The 19,370-nt window shown below is 34.1% G+C and overlaps 1 protein-coding gene across 1 annotated transcript in view; it reads left to right on the top strand.

Annotated features, from left to right (window-relative positions):
- The window catches only part of PACRG (parkin coregulated), a 215,093-nt gene that overhangs the window by 121,450 nt on the left and 74,273 nt on the right, over positions 1–19,370 (top strand). The window lies entirely within an intron of this gene.

The following is a 19,370-nucleotide window of genomic DNA, read 5'->3' as shown; positions in this document are numbered from 1 at the left end:
GTCTTCACAAGAAATTCACCACCCCCAGCAGGCTTAGGAAAGAATAAAAGTAACAATCAAACTAATTAATCTGAGGGTCAAGAGAACTCCTTTTTGTGGAAAACTTTCAGGTCACATGATGTCTAGCAAAGTAGTGAAGTCTGAAGTTATTGATCACTTAGCAGGTTTTACTATAGAGAAATTTGGAAGTACTTTGTATCTACAGTTGAGTATGCTATATTCTTTCTAGTGCAAATCTCTCTTGCCTGTCTCACTCTTATAACTATGGTACTGAGAGCACTGTGAGTACCATATATTTTGAATGCATTTACACCATAGTCACCAGGTAAAATCAACATGCTGCATCTTGCTTTCTCCAAGCTACTCTTTAAAATATTTTTCTGTAGTAAATCTATCTGTATTATCTGTTGAATTATCTACCAAGTTATTGACTTTAAAATATATGTTGTTCACATGCAGCCCAATAGGTCAAAAGAGCTTAATTCCTCACAGTCTTGCAAAAGCAGTAATGACAGGTTTTTCATGAAATTCATGGCATTTTAATAGTTATCTACAGGACTGCTTACTGTTTGTGCTGCTACTGAATGTACTATCTTTCACTCACTCTTTTAATACCTTGGATTGAAAAATGCCTGTCCAAAGACTGACTTGCAGAATCAAATAAGATTTAGGTTTTAGTTCCCTTTAAATACATAAATGTCTGTGACTGTTGTAGTTAGTGAGAAACTTGCAATAATGTGTGGAATTCCATAAATGCAATGTGGTTCAGATGACAACTGTGGCTTTCAAGAACTGATGGGATGAAAGGTTATGAATAAAATCTGAGGCTGAGCTTAAGCAGTTTCAGTAGGACTCCTTGTGAATTAGAAGATTCGTCCATTACAGATCCAATTTCAATATCCTGCACAAAACAAGACCATAAAAAGGACTGTCATTGATTAATGAATACACAGTACATACTTTTTCCAAATTTCAGCCTGAAGTAGCCCATAAATACAGCTAGACTTTTTTTTTGAGTGATTTTAGATTAATAATACGGGGATCTCATGTGTGCTAGGTACATAGTTAACAAAAGTATTTATATATGTTCAAAACATGTCCTGAGTTTTGATTGTATTGTGATCAAAATAAAACATATTTTGAGCACTTTTGCATGATAAGTAGAGAGGCATTTGCTGTTATCTAAAGCATCTATTCTTATGGTCTTCTTATACTGGCCCTTAGCAGATTTGCAGAAAATATGCAAATCCCAGTAAGTTTAAACATGTTCTGAATGGTACCTCAGAAATTTTATTCACAGTAAATGCCTTTGATGTGTCGGAATCATGATTCACTCCACAATATTAGACAGGCTTACAAATAAAAAGTGGGGGAAAAAAAATAAACTCCAAGAGCTTGTATTGGTAAAATCTTAAATTTTGGAGATCAGAAACAAGCATTTAATAAAACAAATACAAAATGTAGTCTTAACTTCAACTTGACAGATGTTTATCTCTTGTGTTGTTCTTCAGCCAACTAAACTGGTGAATCAGTTCAGAGTTCCAAGTGTTACCTGAGCTTAGAATATAACGATAGTTTGAGAAGCTGTCAGTCCTGTCCCAGTTTACTCTAAGTAATTCTTTCCAACTTCCCATCTGTTTCCCAACATGAGGCTACAGTTTCACAGTCAGCAACAGTATTGCTTAGTTGCCATTGCCTTCTAAGGGCATTCTGTGATAAAAAAAGGAAGTAGCCTTGATGACTCTCCCTCTAGGCAGCCAGTTGGTGTAGCTGACTGTGATTCCCACTGCAGATTTTTACTGGATTAGCCAGGGATGCTATGAACTATGTAAATCCTCTTTTCTGGTTATGAAGCCTTTGGTGCTTAAAGATTAGATCTCTTTGCTCCTATACAGCCTACTGGCCAACTGCTTCTTAAATGTTCCTTTTTGCAGAGTTATTAATAAACTCTTGTAAATTATATACAAAATGTTTATTATTCTCATAAACACAGAATTTTTCATATATTACTTCACTTTTTTCTTGTACTTTTGACATTTCCACTTTTTTCTTTTCCCATCTGCTGCCTCAAAATCATTCTGCCATTATATTATACACATAGTCCCTTTTGCAAATTAGCAAGTTCTGATATCAATGTCTTTTCATATCTTACTATGTCCCCCAGACATGCTTGTCTCTAAAAATGAGTGTCTTCATAATGATTATGTTGTCTTGATAACTGTATAATTCCGGCAAAAACAGTAGAGGACTATTGACTTTTTGGAACAGGAGATAATCTAGGTATTTCATTAAATTTTTTAGCATCCATACTAGAAATATTTATTACAATATTTTTAGTCAACACTGCACAGTATCTATTGATTTCTTCTTTATAATGCCTTTTAGCAAAGTGCATTTCTCTTGTAATTTCATAATCAAAGAATATTTTTTTCTGAATTTTCTGCAATTTCTGTGATAACATACAGTGTAAATGGAATTGCTGTTGATCAACAAATTGAAGTATGACAAATACATTTTATTAAAGTTTTTGGGGCTACAGATAAGAGATTGCCAGGCCTGTGTTCTAAATGTGTTCTAAGTGAAAGAGTGTATTCATTGGATATGGACAAATTCTGCCATTTTCCATCCAGTCTTACTTCTTGTGTACGGGTGAATTTACTATTAAGAATTTTTTGTAAATTGAAAAACAAAACAAAACAAAAACCAAAACAAGTATTGAGTTGAAATGAATTGAATTGTAATTAATGAAAACATCTAAAACATGTTTACCCTTCTGAGTCATAAGATACAGGTAAAAATAAATCAGTGTGACCTAAATTACAAATGCCAGGGGAAAGATCAAAGTCTTTGAAGGTAGGTACCTTATCTTTTTGAAAGCCAGGGGAGAAATCTCAGTGATATTCAGAAGAGTCTGTGTAATGAGCAAGGGGCTTTTTGGTGCACAAAACATGTTTGGTATGTCTGAATTTGTGCCCTCGCTGGAGCTTAAACCCCTGACTCACATGGGACATTCCACTTGAGTTCTCAAATGCTCTGTGGCAGAACAATAAGACCTAAAAGAGAGAAGTTCTGCCAGTGGTGGTGGTGCATTTGTCTTGCTGGTGTCTATTTGTGGAGGAAGTGAGAGCACCATCACCAACTGGCCATAGCATACTCTGAAAAAGCAGTGAAACTTTCTGTTAAAACTTTGTTCTCTGAAAGAGCAGGAGAGCAAGCAGAAGGGACGTGTCTTCATCCCAGTGATTAGGGAATAATCCTGAGACACAGAAGCTATTTGTCTAATCTCTGCAGACTGAGAAGAGACTAGCACCTTCTGAGCAAGCTCTCCAACATATAGACTATTGTGCATATATACTACTAATATGTAATGTGAGAAACAAAAGAGTCATGGTAATGCCTGGTGGGTCTATTATGAACCCTGTAATGCCACTTAAGCTTTCATTTAAATTTATAAGTTAAATGTACTGTTATGAAACTCATTTTAATACTGCAAAGAGGGAAAGAAAAATATTTATAGAATCAAATGAAAATATGCCTTCTTTTTACTTCAAAAATATTTTCTTTTGGGTGTCTTATTTTCTAAGCCACTTTTTATAAGGCTGTGAGGTGTTTGAGGTGAATACAATTTAAGAACAAATAGAATAAGTTTGTTCTTTTGTGACAGCAGGCAGAAAAAGTAAAAAAAAAAAAAAAAAAAAAAAAAAAAGGAACAAAAAAGTAGTCTTCAGTGCCTGAAGTATGCTGTTAGGTTATGTTCAGAATATTTTCTGAAACAGAAACCTATTTATTAAAAATATTAGACAGTCATAAACAGCAAAGTTCTCATTTAATTTACCTGACTGGTGAATCAAAATTTCATTGATTTAGTTTAACAACTATTTTACGCTGTCAAATCTAAGTGATCTTAACAGCTGTACTACATCAGTTCATGTGCACAGATATATTTCTATGTCATCAGTTTATATTATTCACTAGTGATCAAGAGCAGCTTTTATGAAAATTGCAGCTAGAATAATGTAGAATGATGAAAACAAAATATTGTTATTATTTAAATGCCTCAGATAGAGAAGTATGGGGTGGCACTGCACTGAAGGTATCTCTCCAGAATGATAATTTCTTCTATGACTTGTTTCAGTCACCATAAGACAAACAGCGGTAACCGGGCAGACTGAAGACCAAGTTTCTTTTGTCTGCAGTAAAAACGTTCTGCACTATCAGTAATTTAAAGCTAATATAAGCTTCTGTCAGTCTTTACCTATCTAGCCAGTACTTTAAAATAAAATTTGAGAGATATGGCTGAGAATACCCAATGTAGCTGAATTGCAGCATTCAATGAAGTGTTAAGCCACAAAACAGAATTATGCTGCTTGCAACACCTGAACTTCACTTAGGAAAGAACATTGTCTTGTCTGAGAGGTACTTCACATAATTTGGAGAACTCTTTTTTCAAAATACAGTAGTACTTCACAGACTCTACAGGAAGAAGCAGAAGTATTTAATTGCAGAAGGAAGAAACTGTTCCTACAGGTACCAGTGTCCCCTATATTGGAGCTGGAGTGTTTCAGAAGTGCTTGTGTATTCCAGAGGCAGTGATGCTCCTCAGAGTGGTTCGTGGTTATTACTGAGAAGCAGCAATTATATTTTAATGTGATTGAATATGCTCTAAAGAAAATCTCTTGCCCAGAACATTTCAACTGTTTGCTCCCTCCTCTGGGAACTCCACAAGTGCTTTCACAAAGAATGTCAATCTTGTTCTAAAATACTTTATAGTTTACCAACTACATAATCACGTTTCAGATTCAAAAGGAGGAATAAATAAATAAATAAATAAGTGGTTAAAGCATCATCTTTTCCAAAGCAATATTTGAGGTTCTCTTCATTTGTTTTCTGAACTTTGAGCTTTCAGATTATTCTCAGGCAACTCAAGATTTCTGAAATTTAAAAGCAAAGATTCAGAAATGGCTTCAAGGGTATACACTTTAAAGGAAGACCAGCATGGCAACATAGATCTGAATGAAGAAATTATTTTTGCTATATTTGTAGTTTTTCAAAATACACTTTCAGCACAAGAGGATTTAGAATGTTTTCATCAACATTTACTGAAAAATATTGTGGTGTTCTCCAAAATGGAGTCTCTTGTGCCAGCCCTTTATTAAGCAGATAAAGACGAATTGATTGCACTCAAAAAATTAATACCATTCTGGTAAGAAGCAAAATGTATTTTTGTCATTACTGTCATTAAGTGTAATTAATAATATTATTTTAACAGGCTTTCTATGAATTACAGATCTAATAATATTTATTTAACAAATGCCCTTGAATGTTTTTAAGAACCTAGAAACATTTTTCTTCTATGAGATCAGCTGATGGTCTTTTAAAAGTTATTTTTTCAAAAATGCATTTTTTTTTGGTCAATAACCTTGTCTTGGAAGTGAAATTCTCCCAAAACAATATTTAATAGAGTAATTAAATATGGAATAACAGAGAATTAATATTCAACTGTTAACAGCTGTTGTCTCATATATTTTCTTGCACACTGTCCAATCCCTACTTGTCTCAGTCACCAGTCCTGCATACTGAGTGACAGGAAAACCACTGGAATTCTGAAGTGCTGAATAGAAGTTACCAAGGCCCACCTGTATTAGTCCCTTTGATGCTTTAATATCGTCCAATAGAGAGCAAGTGATTTTTAGCTGATGATACAATGAACTTTTCATGTATAATCAAAACCCTGTCAGGTACATTATAACACATTTAGAGAATTATAAGACTTAGATCATAATTACTGGGTAATTTCTAATTACTATCTAATTTCTTAGCTGAAAATACTGCATCAGTCTGTGTAAAATAAAACTGACTCAGCAGTGATTAAATTGGTGTTATTAACATTTAGCACTTACTTTTAATGTTTTAATAGCTAATTAATTCAGCATCTTGAATTCTTGATAAAAGAAAAATTAAAAGCTCCCCATGTTGAAGGATATACATATCATCCATTTTTTACTTTTTCCTTTAACCAGTTTTAATTTTTTTAGTATGTTGACCCAAGGAAAGGAAGGCTGTCTATTGGGTGAATAGACAGAGGTGAGAGTTAGGACTTCTGAATTCACAGGAAATTTGTGGGCAAGTCAAATAATGAAAAGGTCAAATTCTTCCCATGCCTTAGTGTATACATCTGCAAAATGGATATAACCTCAAAGGGCTTGTAGGCCTCAATCAACATTTTCTTTTCAGAACTTTTACAAAGTTCCAGGCGTGTGACTACATATGTCAGTGAAATACCATTTTCACAAAATTAGGAGTTAATGTAATGCTTTGCTTTAACACTTTTGTGTGATTTCTGTTCCTGTGGGAAATAATTATCTTTGGAAGTCTAGAGGAAGATTTAGACGTTCAGAACCAGATTTATATAGCATTTCAATGGCATCTGTAAGTCTGCCTTTTCTGCATGAAAATGCCCGTCTTAATCAGGCCAGGTTGGATGGGGCTTTGAGAAGCCTGATCTAGTGATTAAGGTGTCCTGGCCCATGGCAGGGACATTGAAACTAGATGAACTTTACAGTCCCTTCCAACCCAAGCCATTCTATGATTCTAAGATAGCGTGTAAGTACCTGATCTCAAAATGAGACAGGGAGGTGTTTAAATTGCCAGAGAATACCATCTCATTGGCATGCTTTGAGCAAAGTTAATGCATACCTGTGATATTAAGCTCTATCTAAAACACAGGAAGAACTATCATTTTCAGGTATTTTGATTGTAGATTTATTGCTGGGGGAGAGACAGGGAGAGGGTTGTTGTTTTGTTATCTTTTTTTTCCAACAATAAAAAGCATGTACAGATGTGTGAGCAGAACTGGAACTCTACTGCTCAGTTCTCTACTGCTCTTTGCGTAAAGTCTAGGCACATACTTGCTTCATCTACAGTTTCTTCTTTGGGGATGATTTCTGGATCCTTTGATGAACCCAAGCAAGCTACAGCATGAAGGATGTTGCAGATTAGCATCTAGGGCAGGGGAAATTTAGGCTGGACGTCAGGAGGGGGTTCTTCACAGAGAGGGTGGTTGCACACTGGAACAGGCTCCCCAGGGAAGTGGTCACTGCACCGAGCCTGTCTGAATTTAAGAAAAGATTGGACTGTGAACTTAGGCACATGGTCTGAACTTTTGGGTAGACCTGTGCGGTGTCAAGAGTTGGACTTGATGATCCTTAAGGGTCCCTTCCAACTCAGGATATTCTATGATTCTATGATTCTATGATCTATTCATGTAAAAGACTATTTCCCACAGATCAGCTAGTTCAGCCCGTGTCCACGTGGCAGGATTACAGCTCTATAGGTTCTCAGCTGTCCCAGGTAGATCAGAAGTGCACCTGTCATTCTGCAATTCTGATTAAAGCCCATAATCTTTGGAGGAGTAGAATTTCAGACCTGTGTCTGCGCTTCTTATTTTCAATCAATTTGCTGTAAACAGCTCCCTCAAGGACTTCTTCGTCACCCTTCTGAGACTTCTGATTTGGTTTGCAAAGGGTAGAGACACCTGTATTTGTTGTCTAGATATTAAGGCTTTCTTTGGATCTGCCCCTTACAAGGAAGCTAGAGTGCTAAAAATTTGTCCGCTACCCCTCCAGTTAGGATTTATTTCTTCCTTCTTGGTAATTTATTTCTACATTTTTCACATAGTTAGATTACATATAGTGAGACTGAGAGATGATCTCTTCAATCGGACTGGCACTACACTTTCATAGTACATGTTAGTTCTGAGAAAATATTTTTCTGCATAATTCTTCTCTTTTCATGTATGTTTGTAAACAAATGTGCTTAAGTTTGAGGGGACATATGGTTTCAATTTGTCACATTCATTAAGGTAATATTTCTTATTTTAAATATACATCTGAAATATGTGATCATTTAACAATTCTAAGTGGATTTTGTTTATTTATTGCACATATTTTTAATTTGTGTGCTCAATTAGGGTTTCTTTTCTGAGAAGAATATTTCTGTGGAAGTCAGTTTGAAGTTGCCAAAATCACAGAAATTGGCTCTGTACCTGGCTTTATGTTTTTATATCATATCTAGAAGCAGGTAATAGAAAGAGAGGAGCTTTGGAGGGAGAGGGAACTCCCTGTCTGGATGAGAGTTTTCCTTGTGGCATCTTTCTCTTCCCCTCAAGGAAAACAGATTAAAGCCCCATGTAATGGTATGATACAAGTAGGTGCTTAAATATTGCACTGTGATTAAACTACCGCAATACTCAGGTGATTAAAGTGCTTCAGGTCCTTCAGTTATTATTCTATTATATCATTTCATCTCATTTCAAGACATTGCTTTTTTCTTAGATTTTGAACACTCTAGGCAACAAAGCTGATTTTCTGAGGCCTATAACTGTGAACTATTGATTCTTTTTTTCTATATTGCACATCCATCATTCTCCTTTTTAGGCACACCAACAGAAACTTGTATTCTTGTTATAATATCCTCTGGCTGTCCAACATGCTGATGCAATTAGCACATGACAATCTCAGTTTCTTTTGCAGGACTGTTCTAGCTGAGTAGTAGCTTTTTGATTTTTCCAATTTGAGAATTAGATGAACTACATTAGACATTTATGATCAGAGTATTTGAATGCTGGTGTCTGCATCTCATCCAGAAATTCATGCTTCAACTAGAAGTTATGTTTAGGAAACAATGCTGTTTTTATGTTAGGATTTAGCATTTTTATACCAAACTATGTTCCCTATTATCTTCTCTTTGAAAGTGAAAATAAGCACTCAGGAAAAGGTAAGAAATGCCAAAGTTAACATTCAACTTCATTTCTTCTTGCTTGACTTTATGTATTTCCATACAGCTTCTAAACAACTGTTTACTTACTGTTTATAACTTAACACAAATATTTTGTACAATTCTTCACAACCTAGGATAAATGTGGAAAACCCCAATTTCTTTTTACTGCAAAGTGGTTTTCATTGTTGTGCTGATGCTATACATTTTACTGACAGTTTTGGTATTCATTTTCTCTCTGCAGTATATATCTAAATATCTTTTTACTATTTAACAACCTTTCTTTACTACAATTTGTTGGACAGTGGCTTATGAAATTTTTAGGCCACATTGTATTTGGTATTTATCAGAACATATTCACAAAGGGCCACCTGAAAATCATTTGGAATAAATTTAAAATTTATTCTCCCCACAAAAGATAAATAAGTTCAAGCCAAGTAGGGGGATTTAACGGGAAAGTGGCCACACCGAGGACATGATCTTCTCCTTATTAGAAAAGATATGAAAGTTTCTTTAATAATTGAATAATGCTTATCTATCTGCTCCACCCTATGAAGCTAAAGTCTGGTAAGGAGGAATCTTACCAAAACTTCTGAAGTTATCAAATACACAGTTTTTTTTACAAGAAGTGTAGACTTCCTATTTCTCAAATAGAACACAGCAAGCTTTCTGGTCTTGGGCTGAAAACCAAACAAAATAAATTGTCAGTTGGCACCAGAAGAGATTTGTCTGCAGTTTCTGCTGCAGTTCAAGTTTAATTTTGATGCCTCCTGCTCTTATTCTCCACTATTACTACATTATATTCTCCACTGTACTCCTCATCCAGGACTGATACTTGGTCACTACTTAGTGAATGGGTTCCTCATGAATGGCATAAACAAAATTAAATGTGTTTGAATAAGCTACACTATAACATAAATGAGCCACTGTACTGAATTTCCATATCGTTTTCCTTTTACACAGGTGAAACTTCAAATAACAAAACATTTGCCAATAATTTTTCACTGAAAATATATTTTTTTTTGTGGGAAACTTCGGCAGAATTTTGGGGTCAAAACCTCCATGATAAAAATATTTTACAATTCTATTTAAAAGTATTAGTTGTCAATACAACTAATGCATGAGGATTCTTACTAGATTGATGTTTCTCAGTCTTTTTAAGGTGTTGGAAAGAAATCTTACTTGAAAGAAATCCAAGAGTCATTTAACCTTTTTGAAGAAGTCCGCAACTCATCTTACGTGTGTTTGTCTCAGCAACTTTCCATCAACTGCATTTAGGCTAGTGTTTGAAATCTTATGTAGGTCTTTAATTTCTTCCTATTTTGTATGTTAATTAGGTTGCATGTATAAAAATCTGTGCATTATATATATATATGTATTTATCATTTAATTATACATAAATATAGGTAATTATAGAAGATCAGTGGTCTTTGCATCACAGGATGAGAGAATTAGTAGAGCTTTCTGTCCTGGATACTTACTACCTAGATCAAATTAGAAATTTCTATGCCATCTGACTATCGTGGCAATGTTTGTTATAAGAAATAATACCAGTAACTGAGGAATGGTTTATCCAGTTTGTTACTTTAACATATGACCAAAGTTAATGTTTGAGTTTTAGCTTTGAAGCTAACATCTTTTTATTTATTCATTTAATTTACATCCAAGTTCATGCAAAATGTATCAGGCCTGTTTTAAGGATTAATGAGGTTTTTATATTTTATTGTCTCACTTTATGGTTATGTAATGTATATTTTTCCCTTTGTATTACAGACTTCAACCAATTTGAATGGTGAATGACCAAGTGTCCTTACAAACAATAAATTCTTTTCTGCACATTGGTTATACCACAGGGCAGTATAACAGAGTCTTAAACTACATGTTTAATAGAGCTAAACTTCCAACTGAGGGAAGTTTTATGCAAGAAAGTGGTAGAAATCTGTTTTGAAACTGAGAAAAAAAAATGTACTCAACCTTTTCATTGTAGAGACTGTTCCTGAAAAGTAGTTGAGATTTCTGTAGTTTCAACGGGGGATGGGTTTTCGCCTACTGTTGTGCTTGTTTTGTGACTTGTCCCTTTGCTGTCAATTTAGCACTCAGAAATTTCCATCTCCTCTTGTCATTTTCTTGCAAGGTGTCCTTCCATATCTGTTCAGATTTGATACAGGTAATTTTCAGCCTTGTTTTCTTTTGTGAGTGAGCACTAGAGTAATGAAAAGAACCAAGTTATATGCAAACATACTTGAATACCTTTAGGTGGCTTTATTTTGGATTAACAAGAACCCTATACTGACTAAAAGCTTTACTGGCAAATATAAAAGTGCAATGTTAAATGCTGAGATGTACTTTAAAATGTAGTTTATAAATCCTTTTCCTGAATAGAGATAGAAGGTATTCAAAAATTCATCTGGATATGTGAAACTAAGTTTCATCTTTGGAGAAACCTATCTGTCTACTGCAGAGAAAGCCTGGAGAGATTAGCCTTACTAGTTGCAAAGCAAAGTTGGCTTTGGTGAATAAACTGCCAGTGTGCTAGATTTCAGAGAAAAACAGACTGTCTCTAGATCCCTGTATTACCACAAAGCTGTCAGTTGCAAATCAAGGCCAAACAGTGCACTGGTCATAACAGGTAAATCCTCACAGATGTCCAGGATTACATACTAAGTAAAATCAATATAAAACAAAAGGATACATTGAATTGCAGGCTCTGTAATAAAAAGAGTATGGTGTGCTAAATGAGCAGCAGCACAAATAGTTACAGCAGACATTATGAAAAGACAGTTTCCCTGAGGCATAGAAGACATGCTTGATGGCCCCAGAATCTGTTCTTGAAAGATTTTAAATTGGTTGTGTTCTTTTCCTGTAAAATGAACTCCCCCACACCTTACTTAACCACCTGCTAGTAATACAAACACTTTGATGAAGCTAGATATGAATGCAGATTTCGTTGCTTTGAAATACTTTTTCTAATGTTCCTTGAATTTGTGTGAAGAAATATTTGTTATAGGGAAACTATTGATCACTATGTCACAGACCCCACAAGAAAGAGAGAGACATAAAGTAAATTTAAATTATCAGAAGTGACTGGCATATGCATACTTGTCTATGAGCAGAAAACCTGAGAATCTGCCATCTGGAACATTGCATAGAAGGATAGAACCATAAAATATATTTATTTTATTTTGTAATGAAGGTAGATATATAACGAAGATCTTTATCAAGTTATTTCTGCAATTTTAGAAATTCAAGGTTCTTTTGAGATCCTTTCCTATCTTCTTGAAAACTGATTTCTTGGTACATAAACTTTTTCATGGAGTCTAGACAAGGAATCAAAAACCACTGAATTTAGGGATGGAAACAAAGAGGTAAGGAGCACAGAATAAATCTAAATCTACATGGTCCTCTTCTACAGAACTGCTTAACTATCCTGTAGAAAGTATACTTACTTCTCTGGCTGAAATTAGCAGGTACTGAAGAGTCAGCATTTCCTGTATGGGATCCCAAAGAAACCCATGAAACTCAAGATAGGAGCAGATACTTGTTCATGGAGGCTAACTGGAGAATAATAATTTGATGTAGGACTTACGGAAAAACAAACAAACAAATAAACAAAAACCTTTGATAACTAGATTTCAAAATGTCATATAACTTGAACAGAATTTATAATATAGGCATATTGCAACTGAAATATGTCTCACAGTGTATGTGTTCATATAAGAAGAGTATTCTGAGCCTTTTTCTTCTTCCCAAAGGATTTTCTATTTGGAAAATAATTAAATGAACAACAACAAAAGAATCTTTATATATTTACATTATAAAATTATTCTTAATTCCAAGACAGATACAAAATATGGGTTGTCTGTTTGTTTTAGATTTTGCCCTCTGAAACAACTGAATAGTTTCAGAATTTTCATTCTTTTGGGGGATTTACGCACTCTAGTCATGGTCTAGATCTTTGGGATATCTCTGGGTATATGTATATAATGAATGTGAATAATATAGTCTAAGGGCTCCAATCTACAGTCACTGGGCAGATACTAAGCTCTGGAGAGCTTACTCAGAGTTGAGTACTGTGAAATTGCAGGAGTGTTAAACTCTCAAGTTAAAAAGTTGGCATCACTGAATCCCATGAGAATTTTTCTATTTTTTGAAGTCATATTCCTTTCAAGTGAAAAAGCATATTTGGCAGCTGTGGTCTGTCTCTACTTAGCTCTTCATATTACTTCTTAAGGGGAGCAAAGATTTTTTGTGTACTATAATTAACAAAACTATCAAAACAAATAATGCAAAAGTACAGTCCCAATTGATGTACAAGATGTGCCCACTTTTTAGATAAAAGTAACTTTAAGGAGTAATATATGATACATATGCACAATATTACTTTCTTAATGTCATGAGATGAAAAGTAATGTACTTTTTTGGTCAGATTTTATTTAACAAAAATCATAAAACTTTGGACATTAATTTTGTTTTTTGTTTACTTCATAAACCCGCAATACATGAACTCACTTCAGTGTTCTTAGTTAGAAGTGAACTCTAGCTTCTGTGGATTTTTACTTCTTCGTCCTGAATAGATACTGTTTGATCATTTACAAAATTGGTGTAAGTGATCAATTAACATATTAGTTTAAGGTATTTATTGTTTATAGCTAAAGTTTATTTTTATTTTGCTCTTACGTACTCTAGCTGTATCTGTTCTTGAATTGTCTCAAATATTATTACTTATTGAATATATTATTTTTTTCATTACTAAATACATATTTTAGCTCCATCAGTTCGCATAAGCATTTCATGTATTCCACAAACACGTATGTAAGTTTTATATGTGATCAGTAGTTTACTAATATTTAACAGTTTTTAAAAATATATCTCTCCAGGACTATCTTCAAGTGACACTTTTAATAGAAGACAAGATTAAGAATAGATTACTTTTAGTACAGATTAAATTTCTTTAACGCAAGTAGGATTAATTACTCAAAATGTAAAAAGCTGTGTTTCTGACATCATGATGGCTCTGTAATGTAAGATATCTAAATGTCCATGTTAAGTTATATGCAAAGCTAGCAGGACAGAAATACCCTCATCTACGTCTTGCCTCTGTTCCACAACATATCTTATTATTGTATGAATTTATTGTATGAATATTTCAATATATTTCAATACAGACACAGCAAAACCTATCAACACAATATACTGCATATTATTTTATCTATAGTACCCTAAATGAAAAGTTTGACTAGAATAGAGTTGATCTGAAATATAAACTGAATATCACATCTATCCCGTCATCTCTTAGGTGTTTTTGTTGTTTGTTTGTTTGTTTGTTTTTTGCAAGGATGATTTTGTGTTTTCCTACAGAATATTTTTCATAATGTTATTAGTGATAAAAAATAATCACAAAAAAAGTAGACACACTTTAATTCCTCTCCTCTGAAAAAAGTACATATATAATTGTAAAATCTTGGTATTAGAACTGTTGTCTGTAGACTTGTGCCCGGTGCACCACACCAATAAGCACACAGAGTCAGAATCCACACAAAGGTCCATGATATAACAGCCTGGGAATGAGTAAATAGTTAAAGGTCTGATGAATTCAGATTAAGGAATTAGAACAAAAATGCTTTTAATCTGATACAAACTACGAAGAAAGATTTGGGGTGCTATTACCACCATTATCGCATGTGCTTATGAAAGCTATTGTACAGTTCTGTAAAAGAGGCGTTATTATTCCCAAAGACAGATAAATTAAACACCTGTATTTAGGGCAGGATTTTTTTTAGAAAGCAAGGCAAGGTTTAATGATATAAATTATTTGACAGATAAATAAAAGTGAATTTAAGTAATATTTCAGGGATTCTGGAACTGTATTTCCTGGGATACTGATTTACAGATCTGAAGTGCTGATAGTTGAGAGAATCTTGACAGTCTCCTTTTTCCTGTTCTGACACTTTGATATCTTCTCCGTTACCTTCATAAAGCCATGTTCTTCAGTCTCCTTTGCTCATAAAAATGGAAACTTAATTTTTGACCTTTGAAAATGTAGAAGTCTTCTTACTATATCATAAAAAATTAACAGATATTCTTCATACACTGCATGATGTTAGGCAGTGTTACCCATTAGTGACTTGTTTTTAATTGCTTAGCTTCTACACTAAAAATCAAGTCATGACTTTTTTTTTTCTCTTTTCTGCTGCATTTAGTCTCAGGCTTCGTGGGAGTAAATAAGGTATTAGTCAATAAGGTATATTATTATAAGGTAAAATAACCTTACTGATAAATAAAACAAAGATAGGTATTGAGATAAAGCATTGGATCCTTGATCATCTGTGCCACTTAACTTTCAGCATGGTCTGGCATGGACTTGGTCTGTGCCAAACAGCACAACTGAGGCACTTTTTTTTGTGTTTTGCCACATTTTTTCTGTTTATAAAGCACACATTGGATCATTTCTCTTGAAGATAGTATGGATAGAACATTGGTGACTTGGGTACCCCCTTCCCACAAAGATTTAAGTATCATTCCAGCATGTTTGGTGCTCAACCCCATGCTTCTTCCATTCCCAGTTTTCATGCTATTTAAATGCTACTCTGAAGGGCCACATTAGAGCCATCCCACTATTTCAGATATTTTGAACTGAAGAGAATACTGAAACTATAACTATGTTTTTCTGCGAGTCAGAGGGATGTCACCTAGGGCCCAGAAGACAGTGCCAAGTGCTATGCAATACATCTTTGCCATATGTCCCCGGGAGAAATATACATAGTCCAACAATTTATTCCTTCAGTAGCTGAACTTCTGTTACTTCCAGGATATGTTTAATTTGTTTTAATGAAGTAGGAAATGATTCTGAGATGGTTTCATGCTTTGCAAGTATTAATACACTACTGAGTGAATAATTCAATCCTTTTTCTGTGAATTTAGCAGTGACAGGCAGCTTATTGCAGCTACCTAGTCCACGGTGACATGGCAGCACAATATGCTAAACCAGCTATCATACCACTGAAGTTATGTCCCTGAGGGATTGGCATCAACTTTCAGTAGGGAGTGGAGTTCCAGAATACCACATCCTTGCTTTGTCCCTTCCCTACAAATGAAACAATTCTGCAGCTGCCTTCTACCAAAACCAGATGTGCTAGGGTATGGTAGAATAGGAGAGGATATGGAAGTGTAGGTAGAAATTGGCACTGAAGATTACTGTGTTATTTCTCCTACCTTTTTACTACTAGAGATTCCTGGCACTCATAGGGTTTCTCTGGGGCTTGTAACCCAGGTAGTTTTTCTGTTACTTTGCAAATCCCACAGTACTAAAGACTGGTAAAAGAAATCAAAATTCTCTGTCAGTCTGAGTCTTTAAACAAGAAATGGTCCTCCACTGTCATCCTATCTTTAATCTGTCTGCATACTTTATTGCAGTTAAAAATGTTTGTTAGATGGCTGGAATATATGCAGATTCTTCACTGATTTGTTCTGTTTATGTGTTTGCATTAATTAGAAAGAGAAGTTCAGACTTAGCAAATACGATTTTAAAAGCTGCATGTTAAATTGTAGGTTTTGCTTCTCTGCCTGGCAAATAAAGTGGAAGAAATGATCAACTCAGGGACATTCTTTTTTTGGGGTATATTTTTTTTTAATAGTAAAGACTACTGTAGTTCAACCACAAAGCTGGATACTGCTGTAAAAAACAATTGATATCAAATGTGTTTTTTTGTTTTGTTTTGTTTTTGTTTTGTAATAGATAATTTCGAAGAACAGTGGTCAGTTAATTTACCATGCTCTATGTTTACATTTATATATTTTTTCTTTTCATCTAACATAAATAGTCCTCATTACTGCAGAGAGAAATAAATTTGTTCTGCTCACATGAGTTCTTCTGTGCCATCAGAGATACATAGTGCATTATTCTGCACACATTTACTCTTCTATGCTTAATATTTAACATGTTTTGTACAATGCAATTGTTCACCAACATTGTGAGAAAAAGGTCCCCTTTGTTTCATTATTTTGTGTAGTTAGACTAGCATGTGATACGTTGTTTATGTAAAAGAGCCATTTAGAGGCCGTGGGTCTGGTTTTCATACTGTCATTCACACTGAGTCAGTACTTTTTACAGTTATTGATCCCAAGGAAACAAATTGCCTGGGGAAGCCAGGCCATTTCATAAAGTAAAGGCCTGTTCAAAATCTTAGCAAGAGCAGAATTTAATGCTAACAGAAGTGGAAATATTTAAATGCAGCAGCCCATGTTTCCAGCTGCGGTGATGGTCACTATGCCATAGATTCATTTACCTGAACACAAATTATATTCTACTATTTCTTTTTACATGAAATTATCTTCACATTTGAAAGTGGTTGTGAGTATACAACACTCTTTTGATCTTTATTACTTACATTTTTATGTAATGAACAGATTTTACCTTTTCTACTGTACTTTATTGAGCAGAAATCCCATTTCGCTGCTGCTATATGATAATTATATCATTAGTATATAACTGTGTGTCTTCCACAATAAGACTGGGTGTGTTTTTTAATGTGAACAAAAGTAGAATTTTGTGAATTCTTGTAAAAAAAAAAAAAAAAAAGTCCTTCGATGGCTTTGCGTCTTTTACAACTGGATTAGTTCTTTGCTCTTCTTTCTACATAAGAGTACCCCCATCTCTTCCACATTTTTGAGTGTCTGTTGTGGGTTGACAAAGTCTCAAGTACAGGCAGAAGTTGGGAACTCTTTTAAAATTTGTCATACCTTTAGTAATAGAGATGCAGTGCGTAGCACTTCAGTAAGCATATTGAAGAAACTACTATATTGGATAAATAATGACATTTAAGTTGCAGTGAAGAAAAGCTTCTTTTCAATAGCAGAGTCTCCTTTTTCAAAAGTAGGAGTTTCATTTCATGTCTATCTTTTTTCAGATTTTTTTTTTAAACATTTCTAATAGGTTACTGTGCTCTCAAGAAAAGAACAGATTGGTAACAATGAAGAATGAAATTTCATTTTTTCTCTAGTTGGATTTAACGTAGGTATGTTTGACCTGGAAGTATATTAATTTAGTTTAACTTCAATGTTTTCTACACTTTCACTTTGTTTTTGTCAGTATTTATGCTCTATCAATCCTGAGGACTTGCAGCTATATACTGAAATTACAGTTCAGTGTGGACTTTTTCACCTTCCTTCTGACAGGAAAACATTACAAAATTCAGATTTTCTGCTTTAAACTTCAAAGGACATAAAAAACCTGGGGCATTTTATAAACCTTCATTAAAGCTTGAAAAATCATTTCTCATCATGCTGTTTCAATAAGCACTGTAGTTTCGTGAACATTATAGAATTCCACTTACTGAAACTTTTAGTTTCAGGACCTCTGTGGCTCGGCTATTTAAATAGCAACTTTGTTTCAGAGTAAAATAATACATTAATTTCAGTTTAGTGTTGTTTTTTTTTTTGTTTTTTTTTTTTGTTTGTTTGTTTTTTCTTTTTAATTCATTAATCTTTGAGTTATTGTTTAAAATCTAGTGCTACTTGCAATGTCATCTGAGAAAGAATGTGACAATTCTCTACTGCTGTGTAAAAAACTTTGTTTCTCATTTGTACATCTGTTGATTTTGCTTTATATATCTACTACTTCACTCGCAAATGTTTATGCAGCATATCAAAATAAATGAATTGAGCAAAAATATATTTAATAATCTTTATCTTTTATATGCTTATATTTGTTTATTTACAAACAAATCTAAACACTTGCAAGCAAATCCTAAGATTATTAGTATTTCTATATTCTTAAACTATTGTTAATTTTTCTTTTGCCAAAACTTTTAATTGTTGTGTGCGAAATTTAAACATCTGCTGCAGTAGCAATGAAAGATAAATGATAATTGTACTTTAGTCTTAAGTAAAGGATTTATTTTTTTCTGCACAGTTTTTATATTTATTTGAGATTTTAAATGCTTACGCGAATGGCATTGGAAAGAAAGAATGATACCTTTCAAGTCCAAAGTCCTCCATGGCACACCTTGAGTCTAGCTGACTTTTTTATGATATTTATATTTCTGTGTTTGTGCACTTCTTATGTACATGTATGTATTGTTTTCTTAGTTTGATAAATCGTATCTTTAGAAACTCATATCTACCATTAGATGTGGATTTTAGCAGGTAATTCTAAGATTGCCCAGTGAAGAGATATTAAAAGTTTGATTCATAAGGAGAAATTGCCACAGAATCCAGCTGCTCAGTCTTACAGTGTCTTTCAGGCACCCAAAGCCATTATTAATTGACCTTGGTAGCTTCATTAAAGAGATACAGAACAACTTTCATGTGTGTTTCAGTACAGATGGTGATAGCCCCAGAACTGTTGCTTCAAGCCAGAGATCACAAGCTATTTAAAAAAGAGTATATTCCTTGATATACTTCCTACTGATCATGGTCCATTACCAACACCAGGTTCCAGTGGGAGAGGGGGCTAGTCAAGAGCTATGCTTGGCTGCTTTAGGGCAGAGCCTGTGTTATACAGTTAACTGCACTAATTATATACTCTTGATGAGATCATTAGAGGACAATAAAGGAAAATGAAAACAGTTTGCAATATGTGTGGTCAAATTAGCCAC

Source organism: Aythya fuligula, chromosome 3 (genome assembly GCF_009819795.1).
Source record: "Aythya fuligula isolate bAytFul2 chromosome 3, bAytFul2.pri, whole genome shotgun sequence".
Lineage (NCBI taxonomy): Eukaryota > Metazoa > Chordata > Aves > Anseriformes > Anatidae > Aythya > Aythya fuligula.
This window is presented reverse-complemented; position numbering and strand designations above follow the sequence as displayed.